This window comes from Myxocyprinus asiaticus, chromosome 4 (genome assembly GCF_019703515.2).
Source record: "Myxocyprinus asiaticus isolate MX2 ecotype Aquarium Trade chromosome 4, UBuf_Myxa_2, whole genome shotgun sequence".
NCBI classification, from domain to species: domain Eukaryota; kingdom Metazoa; phylum Chordata; class Actinopteri; order Cypriniformes; family Catostomidae; genus Myxocyprinus; species Myxocyprinus asiaticus.
The window spans coordinates 33,952,915-33,966,506 of record NC_059347.1 but is presented as its reverse complement, the minus strand read 5'-3'; positions in this window follow the sequence as shown (position 1 = coordinate 33,966,506).

Here is a 13,592-nt window from a genome sequence, read left to right as displayed (position 1 = left end):
GGACATTTTTTTTAGGTTACAAACTGGTAATTACAAGGGTATTATACTATAAATGTGGTTTATGAGGACATTTCTTTTGTCCCATAATTCATATTCAATTTTTTTTTTTTGAAAATGTAAAAATGCAGAAAGTTTTTTGTGAGGGTTAGGTTTAGGGGTAGGGTTAGGGTTAGGTTTAGAGGATAGAATCTATAGTTCATACAGTATAAAAATCATGTCTATGGAGAGTCCTCATAAGGATAGCCGGACCAACGCGTGTGTGTGTGTGTGTGTGTGTGTGTGTGTGTGTGTGTGTGTGTGTGTGTGGTTCTTCAGAGGGCCATATGTCTTGCGTGTGTTTAGATAGCATGAGTGTGGTTTAGCTTTTGCTCTTTGAGTTCTTGTGTGTGAAATGTCAGTTTATTCATTCCCCACATTTAAATCAGGGCCAACCACACATTTAGAAATGATATATATGGAGCCATGTGATCTGTTTAAGCTGAATATTGTTAGCAAAAAGAGCAGTGTCTGTTGGGAGACAGTTGGCTTTATGTTAGTCAGGGTCAGAATGTAAAGTGTGCTATGAGAGGCACATTTTTGCATCTGTCTCCGGTTTTGTGCTTAATGTTTGAATGTCCTCTTGCACGTCCACAAATACCTGACCTTTTCTTTAAATATATTCCTATACCTCAACCAGAGTGTTACTTTGACCTTTCAGCCAGTACAAACACCCTCTATCTCCTTTAATTTTTCTTCTATGTTTACATAAAAACAATCTTAAGTTTAGTTAGGCTCAAATGAAAGGATTCGTTGCAACAAGTGCTGAGAGACCAAAACCACACACACACACATCCCATAGTTGTAATTACATGAGGGCATTTGTCAGCAGCTATTCACTAATATGTCCACACTGAGGCTTGCACACGGCTACTAATGAACCCCCAAAGCACACACTGACACACACATACACACCCATACATATGCACTCCTCTGTCTGCACTTTGAACTTGTGCACCATTGCTAGAGAGTAGAATGATAATATGTTCTAATACATGTTTATTTTTCAATGTATAAAAATGTTTACTCCTACAATGCTTACTTCTATATTCAGTTTTCAAACTAAATATAAGAGTTACCCCAGGTTACACACAGCACGGTGTGTGTAGTGTATATGTACAGTGAATGTATATACATCCTGTGTGCCTGTGCATGCATGCATGTCTGAGCATTTCTTTTTTTTTTTTTTTACAAGGAAGCAGGAATGTAGGTGTTGATGAAGATCTGAATAAGGTGATAAGGATGGGTTAACATAACTCTGTTTTGGTGACTTCTTCATCTTGCTTCTTAATTGTTAGTTAAATTGTGTTGGCATGCATGTATATGCCTGTGTGTGCATGACAGTACATTTGTTAGTGCATGTGTATGGGGGCGAGGGTCTTACATTGTGTAGTGTTGAATTTGGTTTTGGTCCAAAATACAGCAGATAAATTAAACAATGTCCTGGAATAGTTTCACTGGAGTAGGTGAATGAGTATGTGTCATGGGGAGATGGAATGAAAGTAATGGAGGAACTCGGGAGGGTGTTGATGGAATATTCATGCAGATAATAGACCAATTTCACACACACCCCCACCCCAGCACACTCACTCTCTCTTTATTCTCTCTCTCTCCCACACTCGGTCAGTAGGGAATCATGAATGACAATCCAACACTGCCCTGCCCAGAAAGCTCCCGATAGGCCCAGCTCAACACACACACTCGGCAGAGTTACAAAATTTGAATCGGAATCACTTTTTTGCAACTGCAGGGGTTGGTTATCAGCACAGAGCAACATAACAACAATATGTGCAGATGAAAAAAACTGCAAACAAAAGGATCCGTGCAGTCCAACAAAAAACAGAAAAACTGGAAATATAAATAAACGTGAAGTAAAAAAGTGAAACTATATTTTATTTATACAGTATATAATAATGTGCTGTATATAATATATTTATTATATATTTATTAACTATAAATATATATTTTATGATATAACTATAGATTATACGGTACTGTACATATCATAGTTACACTCTATATATATATTATATATATATATATATATATATATATATATATATATATATATATATATATATATATATACAGCATATAATAAATATTGTAGAAATTATATATACTGTGTTGTAAATATATAAAATATAGTTTTCTTTTTTTATTTGTCCATATGTCCGTATACAGACAAATAAAAAAAGAAAACTATATTTTATATATTTACAACACAGTATATATAATTTCTACAATATATATATATATATATATATATATATATATATATATATATATATATATATATATATATATATATATATATACTGTATATAGATGTGTGTGTGTGTGTGTGTGTGTGTGTGTGTAAAAATGAGTACACACTTGCCATAAAGAGATACACACCTATGCTCTTGCATACACACAGTAGAGTTTAAAAGCATTTGTAAACAGTGTACAAGCAAAAACCGACACACTTACATAGACGTCCACCAGTCCCTTTATGAGTTTGCGCATCTGGGAACACCACCATATGCAGATGATCTGGTTGTCACGGTGAACAATGGGCTTGAAAAACTTGTGCGTGTCTCAGTATGTGTGTGTGTGTGTGTGTGTGTGTGTGTGTGTGTGTGTGTGTGTGTGTGTGAGAGAGAGTGTGTGCGTGCGTGTCTGAAGTAGTAAACACGGCGTGAAATTGTAGTGGCGACTGTGACAGATTTCCACTCTGACAGTGGTGCTCACACACGCATTACTGCCTTTGTTCTTATATACCAGGTTGGAGAGAGAGAGAGAGTGCATGTGTGTGTGTGTGTGTGTGTGTGAGAGAGAGAGAGAAAGAGAGAGAGAGTCTGCTTGTATGTATATCAAATACTGAATAAAATCTGCGTTAAGTGTCCTTAACGATTGTTTAAGCAAACCATAATGTTAGGCAAATGGATCCAGTATTGATTTAATGTCATTGTACAAGTGCCCATGACTCTGGTTTGATTGTCTTTCCTGTCTCTTAAATAATATATTTCGAATGGACTCCACTTACATACTCCACTTAACATGACAGGATTACGATCAATCACTGATCAATAACCTTTAACCTCTTGCTTGCAGGTTACTCTTAACCACAGATGTGCATGCAGTTCAGAAGCAGAGCCGGCTGCAGGTTAAATGTTATTCATCTGAACAGGAAGATTTTTGGTGAATTGTGTCATGAATAAACTCACACACAGGCCTTCCAGTCATTTTCTTCACTGTTTTAACATAATTAGCTTTATTTATAATTTCCTTTTAAATGCTGTCTGTTGGTAAAGAAATCTTTCAAGTTTAAACATCATGAATGAGAGGATGTTTAACGTTATATTAATACAATAAAAAGGGTATTTCTCAGAGAGAGAAAATAAGAATAAGTTAAATAAGAGAAAGGATGTAATTGATGAAACCAGAAGGTTTTAACAACTGTTACATTTAACAGTTAACATTCACTGTGTAATTACAGTAGCAGTGGTATAAAAACTAGTCAATTTAGTATGTTAAAGTTAAAAGAATGTACAACAAAAATTCTCACGGGCATGTCTTAATACCAACATGTTTTCAAGACAAACTCTAATTCGCATAAAATTAACAGAGTTATTCGCACGTAAGTTAAACAGATGGCAAAATCCTGAGATATTGTACAAATTAGCTTGTATGAAAATGTACAACTTTTATTCCCATTGAGACAAAGTATCATTCATCCCATTTGAGGTATAAAATTTGATGTAGCTTTCTATCCAAGACTTCAGTAAACAAATTGGTTAATAATTTGATATTTAATACATTTGACAGATATAAGTAATTAACCTGGAAGTAATACGGTTAACTCATGTCTTTACAAACCTGTATGTTTTACTTTCTTCCGTTTAATTTATTTTGCTGTTATTTTCATATCAGTGAATGAGAACTGAGACTGTTGAGCCCAAAAAAAGACCACAAAAAAAGTACCATGCTTGCTGTGCCCATGCCTTATATTTCAAGTCCAGTGTCTGAAGCAACATAAAAATATGAAAGCTATGCCAAAGCCATAGCTATCAAATCTCCCACATATAAATTTACTTTGTTGAACATGCACACGAACCAATGAAGTTTAGGTATAGCGGTAGATTTGAGTTAATCAGATTTGAAATCTATCGGATGGCATCAATATTATAGCATACAAATCATATGGATTACTTTTATGGTACATTTTGGGAGCATGACAGCTCCAGTTCTTGTTTACATAACTTGCTTGCATGGAAAAGCGCATCTTCTTGAAAAGTTCAAAATTGAAATCCTGGACAGGTTTAGGTTTTGGGTTGGGGTTTGGGTTTGAGTAAAAGGATAGACTTAGGAATTTATTTATTTGAAAATATGTTAGTTGATGGGAATAATAGTCATATGTTTTTGTATCAGCCAATTCGTATGATTTATTGCTATCTGGTGAACTTAATTATTATGACTTCAACATGAGATTGGGTTGCTTAATTCTCTAGCATAAATACAATTATTTTTTAATATTGAATTTATTTAATATTTAATAGTATTTCCTATTTTATATTTAAATATATAACCTTTATACTTGAGCATACTAAGTCAACCAGGACTAGTACAGAGCTAAAAATTTGTATGGAAGTTGCATGAACAATGTTCCAGATGGATTTTTCAATGTAAGTAATAACCGATCAAAAAAAGGAATGCATGTCTTGAAAGACAGCCAGTGTAATGAAAAAGAGACAGGAGATTACCTTTTTTAAAATTGATGTTGGTCATGCAGATTCTGTAGATCGACTGTACTTAAGATGGTTCCACAGATATCTGCTTTCCAGTCTAGGGACATTAAAGAATAAGATGGATGAACATGGAAGTTTCACGCTTAATGAGAGTGCATGATTGAATGGACTTCATTAGGCCTGTTGCGTCTGTTCGTGGTTATTTGATCTAACCGCAGATATTTGAGACAACCGCAATCATTGGCCATTCAAATTCCAATCACATTTTAATGCTCAAATAAGGGAATTTTAAGCGAATATACTGTATAAATGCCATGAACAGCACGCTTGTGTCATTCAGTTGAACTCCGAGTCTGAGTGTCACTGATCGCACCGTGGAGGTCAACAAGCTCCTGTACAGAAGAGTGCACGCTGTCAGCAGAGGCTCACGCCAAACTCCCGTGAAAATATAAACAAACAAGTATAAACTTTGATAGTGAACGCGAAGTGCTCTGGTTTCACTTTAAATGATCGCGTAACAGCAAATGTTCCTGGTTCAATCACACATGCTGTGTTAATGACACGCAGTGACAAAGAGGAGGAGACACACCTTAATCTATTTCTGTGGAGTGATGGAGTGATTAAATGATGAAACGAAATCTTGAAGGTTTTGCTTCATGACAAATAAGGACTTGTGGGTTTATTAACCAAAGAGCATTAAAATAACATGTGAAAATGAAGAAATTAGTAAGGATGTTCCGATACCATTTTTTTGAGAACAAGTACGAGTACCGATATTTTTTTTTAGTACTCACCGTGTTCGATACCAGTTTTTTTTCTGAACTCAATATCAGCAGTTTATTTCAATTTTATCATCAACATTGTGTCTAAATAAATAAATTAATTGGAATTGGAGTTATTTTTGTCAAATAAAGTGCTGCATAATAGAGCATCACAGATATGAGATATGGCTTAAATATAATACAGTTACTATTGATTTATTATTATTATTATGCCTGCACAACACCGGCTCCACACATTCACAATCACTCACATTTAAAATGCTGCATGTGCAAATGATCTATTTATGTCATTAAATCACAGCTTTTGCTGTTAAATAATCTCACTAGGACATGACGTGATTTTAATCTGTGTGCTGAATGTTTACGTAATTCGTACGTCAGATGGTATCGGTTTTTGGTATCGAAGCATTTTTACGAGTACAAGTACATGAGCGCGGTATCGGACCCAATTCCAATACCAGTATCGGTATCGGTGCATCCCTAGAAATTAGGAAATACATGTTTTACTATTGCATAATATAATAAAAATATAATATAAATATAATAATATATTTTAAAAAAAAGTAAAACAATTTTTTTTATTTAAAACATTGTAAAAAAACAAGTGTAAATGTAAAATTGAAAAAAGAGACATATTTTAAGTATTTAGAAATATTTTGATATTTAAAACATTATTTTTCATGTCATGGATAAGTTTTTAAAGCCTTGAAAGTAGGGATGTTCCGATACCATTTTTTAAAGAACGAGTACGAGTACCACTACTTTTATTTTTTTTTGTACTCGCCAATACCGTGTCCGATACCTGTTTTTTTCTCAATATCAGCAATTTACATTTTATCATCAAAATTGTGTTTAAATAAATTAATTAATTAAAACTTTAATCAAATGAAAGTATAACAATTAATTTTCAACATGAAATTTTATAATTTTTATCAAATGAAGTGATTTTATACAGAACCTCACAGCACAATCCTAAATACAACATTGGAGTTATTTTTGTCAAATAAAGTGCTGCATAACAGAGCATCACAGATGTGAGATATTGCTTAAATATAATACAGTTACTATTGATTTATTATTAGTAGTAGTAGTAGTGGTAGTATAACAGTGAATATTACATAACTATACAGTAGTGATTTATTTCTGTTATATTTTTTCATTTAAATTGAGCTTTTATTTTTGCGGAGATTTTATTTTGAAGTGTTTCTGTCTTGTTAGACCAAGGAGCTCAATGACGGCAGATTTCCAATCTGTAAAAGCAGGTCGTTACATGTATCACAGTGATTATTAAACCGTAAAAGGCTACTATATACACCGGTGGCCAAAAATTTGGAATAATGTACAGATTTTGCTCTTATGGAAAGAAATTGGTACTTTTATTCACCAAAGTTGCATTCAACTGATCACAATGTACAGTCAGGACATTAATAATGTGATAAATTACTATTACAATTTGAAAAAAAATGTTCAGAACTTCTTAAACTACTTCAAAGAGTTCTCATCAAAAAATCCTCCACATGCAGCAATGACAGCTTTGCAGATCCTTGGCATTCTAGCTGTCAGTTTGTCAGATACTCAGGTGACATTTCACCCCACGCTTCCTGTAGCACTTGCCATAGATGTGGCTGTCTTGTCGGGCACTTCTCACTCACCTTACAGTCTAGCTGATCCCACAAAACCTCAATGGGGTTAAGATCCATAACACTCTTTTCCAATTATCTGTTGTCCAATGTCTGTGTTTCTTCACCCACTCTAACCTTTTCTTTTTGTGTTTCTGTTTCAAAAGTGGCTTTTTCTTTGCAATTCTTCCCATAAGGTCTGCACCCCTGAGTCTTCTCTATATTGTTGTACATGAAACTGGTGTTGAGCGGGTAGAATTCAATGAAGTTGTCAGCTGAGGACATGTGAGGTGTCTATTTCTCAAACTAGAGGCTCTGATGTACTTATCCTCTTGTTTAGTTGTACATCTGGCCTTCCACATCTCTTTCTGTCCTTGTTAGAGCCAGTTGTCCTTTGTCTTTGAAGACTGTAGTGTACACCTTTGTATGAAATCTTCAGTTTTTTTGGCAATTTTAAGCATTGTATAGCCTTCAATCCTCAAAACAATGATTGACTGACGAGTTTCTAGAGAAAGCTGTTTCCTTTTTGACATTTTTGACCTAATATTGACCTTAAAACATTGCAGTCTATTGCATACTGTGGCAACTCAAAAACAAACACAAAGACAATGTTAAGCTTCATTTAACGAACCAAATAGCTTTCAACTGTGTTTGATATAATGGCAAATGATTTTCTAGTACCAAATTAGCAATTTAGCATGATTACTCAAGGATAAGGTGTTGGAGTGATGACTGCTGGAAATGGGGCCTGTCTAGATTTGATCAAAAATGACTTTTTTCAAATAGTGATTGTGCTGTTTTTTCACATCAGTAATGTCCTGACTATACTCTGTGATCAGTTGAATGCCACTTTGGTGAATAAAGTACCAATTTCCTTAACTGGTGAAGGAAGTACAACCTCTGCTTGGCCTTTTTCACAATGGAGTCAATATGGGTCTCCCACTTCAGGTCCTGAGAGATTGTAGTGCCCAGGAACCTGAATGACTCCACTGATGCCATAGTGCTGTTTAGAATGGTGAGGGAGGTCAGTGTTTGGGTGTTCCTCCTAAAGTCCACAATCATCTCCACCGTTTTGAGCACGTTCAGCTCCTGGTTGTTTTGACTGCACCAGACAGCCAGCTGTTCAACCTCCCTTCTATATGCAGACTCATCGTCATCTTGGATGTCATCACATGAGTGTGTGTTCGGTGTGAAATGGTGCATTAAATCCAGCAGTATGTCCATGTTAATTGTGCCTCAGTTTACAAGCTGATGGTCTTGTCCGATTATGATATTGCTTGAAATATGAACGTCATTTTCTCATCGAAACACTACACCCAAATATTATGCGATATCATAAAATCAATCAGTAATTGAATGAACAACAATCTATATCAATGAATATATTCAGACATAAATATCGACAGACATAAATATCGACACAATGTACTTACCCACTGCTCATGTGTAGAACGTCACCACAAGCCCGTCAGAGCTTTGAAAGTTTATCCGATTATAAAATTAATTAACCCCTCTTTTTGCAGTTTGAACAAATAGTTATAGTCTGATAGTCTGCAGTATTTGACACAATTACCTATTGCATACCAACAGGACAAACCATTTCATCAAATGCCTGCTTTGACTGCACTGATTGGAGTGCTTTTGAGGCTGCAGCCACAGACCTGGATGAGCTCACAGATACTGTGACATCATATATCAGTTTCTGTGAGGATATTTGCATCCCTACTAGGAAAATTTTATCATTCAATAACGATAAACCATGGTTTACAGGAAAATTCAGACAGCTTTGTCATGCCAAAGAGGATGCTTACAGAAGTGGGGATAAAATATTGTACAACCAGGCCAGGAACACATTGACTAAGGTAATCAGAGTGGCTAAAAGAAGATACTCTGAAAGGCTGAAAAACCAGTTTTCAGCCAACGATGCTGCATCTGTGTGGAAAGGCCTGAAAAGCATTACCAAGTATATGACACCTCCCCCTCACTTTGTAGAGTCAACTAATGGCTGATGAACTGAATGTGTTTTACTGCAGGTTTTAAAAGCCCAGTCTCACACCCCTCCCCCGCTCTGATCTTCGCTTCACACACACACCAACACCTCCTAGAACCCCCCTCCTCCCACCTCTGGCTACTCTGTCTGCACTTATGATCTGTAGGGCTGCAACTAACAATATTTGATAATCAACTAATCTAACAATTATTAGAATGATTATACGATTATTGCAACGTTTAATCATTAGCGCTTAACCAACTATCCAGCTTGTGCCTAGACTTAAAAGGTTGTATTAAATGTGCTTACTAACAATAAAGAGGACAAAATCATCTTTTAAAAATACCTCTAAATGACATTCAGTGAATTACAAGGGAAAAAACGTTAATTTCTTTTTTTTTTTTTAGTTTAATTCAATAAAAAAAAATCACTGCAAAAAAAATCCTATTGTAATCAAGAGCTTTTGTCTTTTTTTCCATTTAAATTATCTAAAAATCCTTAAAACAAGATACATTTACTTGAGAAGCAACATATTAGATATTTAGACTTGCTTTCAGAGAATGTATCTTAAATATAAGTGTATTATTGTATATAAGTGTATTTTTTCACTTGTTCATACTTCTGCCAGTGCAGTAAATAAATAATTTACTCATATACAAGATATATTCTCTAAAAGCAAGTCTAAATATCTTATATGATGCTTCTCAGGTAAAAGTATCTTGTTTTAAGTAGGCTATTTTTAGATATTTTAAAATATTTAAATATTAAATATTGTATTCAACATTCTCCAACAACAAATTTTCTTCTGCAGTATAGCTCCTAAAGTAAATGTACGTTGTTTTAAAGGAGTTTTAGACAGGGATGCACCGATACAACATTGGTATTGGAATCGTGTCCGATACCACACTCATATATTGGTACTCGAACTCGTAAAAATGCTCCAATACCAAAAACCAATACCATCTGACCTACGAATGTCATTACGTAAACATTCAGTGCACAGATTAAAACGTTATGTCCTAGTGAGATTATTTAATGGCAAAAGCTGTGATTTAATGAGATAAATATATAGTTTGCATGTGCAGCATTTTAAATGTGAGTGATTGCGAATGTGTGGAGCCGGTGTTGTGCTGACATAGAGTAGAGACACAAACTGCTCATACCTTTAAGAGATCCTTGGCTCATACACGGAAAACAGTATTATGAGCATCGCGTACACTGTTTGTAGCAGATGACTGCAGGCAGAGTGCTAATTATACTGCGAGTCATATACAGACTACATATTTATTTATTTATATAGTAGCCTTTTGTGGTTTAATAATCACTGTGATTGAGGGGACACGTGATGCCATGCGAGAAGCAGACGTGTGAATCACGAGCTCTGCGCACTTTGCTAGTTTTTAAATTATTTTCATGTTACAATCCAGTGAGATTCGATATACCCAATTACATATTTGTTCGCTGAGGTAAACATGGCAAACAAGTCAAAATCCTCAGACTCTGGAGACATTAAAAGACACTTACGTGTTCAAGCTGAGGCCTCTGACAGGACTCCGAGCCGGGGACTCGATTTGGAAAGCACGACGGGAGATGGAATCCAGTGTTAACTGTCCAACATCTCGGTGATGCTGACGAAGGTTGTTGCTGACTTAGAGGATCTCGTTGTTATACGTCGATTGATGACGGCGATAGCAACAAAATTCTCTGAGTTGGTCACAAGAGTGACAGAAGTTGAAAAAAGAATCGATTATCTGGAGTCTTCGGAAAGGGAATTGTGCGCTAATCCGCCCGTGTTCAAAACAGACTTGGAACACATTTTGGAAAAACTGGCATATCTTGAAAATATAAAGGAAAACCGAAGGAACAATATTCAAATTGTTGGAATTCCTGAGCGTGAAGAGGGCAGAGATATGGTGAAATTCCTGGACGAGCTTTTCCCGAGTCTGCTCGACATAACAAGCCATAAACTGGAAATCGAGCGAGCTCACAGAGTCCTGGCTCGCAGACCTGCTGAAAGAGACAGGCCCTGATCAATTCTGGCCAAATTTCTGAGATCATCCGATAAAGATCTCGTGCTACACGAGGCGAGGAGCAAAGGAAAGCTTTCTTGGAAGAATCACAATATTTTCTTGTTCCCGGACTTTGCGAATTCAACAAGAGAGAAACGCGATCGGTTCAAAGAATGTAAGAAACTTTTACATCAACGGAAGATCGCTTTTGCACTGATGTTTCTGGCCAAACTGAGAATAGAAACGAAGGATGGTCACAAAGTATTTACATGTCCAAAACAGGCACTCTCCTTCATAAATACATTGGAGTGAGTAAGTCATTTGAGGTTTCTTATATTAGTGGACTGACTCGCTGTTCAGTAACTCAATTGTCTGAGGAAGCTGGGCGCCATTTTTGTTTCTTTTTGCGTTGGCTCCGTCTAGCGGCTGGAGTTTGTTTTGTAGAATGACACTTCCTTCAAGAAACTTTTGCATTGACGGAAGATCATTTTAACACTGAATTCCCGGCCAGATTGAGAATGGACACTATGGTTGACCGCAAAATATCTACATGCTTACATAAAGGATGTCTTTTATAAAGTTGACGAACTAAGTCATGGTGTATTTTTTTTATTTTTTTATTTTTTTATGCGCCCTCTGAATGAATTTGACTCACTCAATACACACTTGATCATCCGAGGAACCGGGATGCCTACTTTATCTCTTTTTGTGCTAGTTCCGCCTAGCGGCTGGAGCTTGTTTTATGGAATAACACTCCTTTGGGACAGTTGTGGATGAATCTGTTCGCTCTTTGTGCTTATGCCTCCTGTTGGCTGGAGTTTGTGTTTGTTTTTGTGGAGTATTTTCGCGGGACATTAGAATGATTACGTCATCTGCTGCACTCATAATGGCCGGCTCACAGAACAATTGTCTGTCTGTCCGAGGAAACTGACAGTTTAGAGGGATCGACGCCGGTTGGCGCTATCGTGCACGTTTTTCTTTTTTCTGTTTGTTTTGTTCGGGGGGGAGTTCGGGGTTGGATTGTTGCACTAATGGGGAATGTGGTCTGTGTAATCTTGTTTTTGACACACAATTTATTTATTTTTATTATATCAAAATGTCAAATGTTAGTATAAGTGGGTTATCTCTCTCCACATGGAATGTGAATGGGTTGGGGCACCCCATAAAAAGAAGGAAGATTATTTATTTTCTTAAATGTAAGAAATATGATATAGTGTTTCTTCAAGAAACGCACCTTTCTCCGCAGGAAGCTGAAACATTTGGGAAGATATGGGTTGGACATGTTTTCTTTAGTGCTGGCTCAAGTAAGAGTAGGGGAGTCATTACACTGATAAGTAAACATCTTCAATTCAAATGTCTCAGACAGATTAAAGATAAAATAGGAAGAGTCATAATTGTTTTAGGAGAAATTCAGGGGCAAAGGTTGATTTTGGCTAATATTTACACACCTAACGCTGATGATCAGGGCTTTTTCATAGATCTTGACGGGATGTTGCAAGCCGCTGGCACCCCTCATGATATAATATTGGGAAGAGACTTTAATCTTTTGATGGACTCAGTCCTTGATCATAGTGAAGCAAAAATGTGTAAGCCCACTAGAGCAACATTGATGCTTCATAGGATGTGTAAAAATCTTGGTCTTACAGATATTTGGAGACTTTTGAACCCATCTGGTAGGGATTATACTTTTTTTCATCAGTTCATAAGATTTATTCTAGAATAGATTTTTTTAAATATCTAAATCCCTAATTTCATCTGTTGTCGATTGCTCAATTGGAAACATTTTAGTCTCAGATCATGCCCTGGTGAGTTTAGAGGTGTTGCCACATATGGAGAAAAGGAAATCATATAGTTGCCGCTTTAATGTATCCCTTTTGCAAAATCCTGATATCCAACAAATGTTAAAGACTGAAATCAATGTCTATATGGAGAGCAACTGGTCCTCAGTATCCTCTGTGGGCGTGGCTTGGGAGGCACTTAAGGCTGTTCTTAGGGGTCGGATCATACAGTATGCCTCATTCATCAAAAAATCCAAAGCACGAGAACTAGTGGAATTGGAAGGGAATATTAAATGTGCCGAGGCAGAGCTGAAGTGCCGAATGTTGTCTGATGGCCTCAGAGAATTGACATGATTGAAATACAGATATAAAACTATTTTGTCACGGAAAGTGGCGTTTTGGTTATTCAGGGCAAGACAGTCATACTTTGAGTCGGGGGACAAAGCAGGGAAGCTTTTGGCTAGATATATAAAACAGAGAGAGTCTTTTTCTACCATTCCCTCAGTGAAATCTGCTGGAGGTGAAATTTTTACCTCGGCCATTGATATTAATAATGCTTTTAAAGAATACTATATTGATCTCTATAGTTCCACGTCTTCGTCTACTGATGAGGATATTAGAAACTTTGTGGAACCATTAGAACTTCCT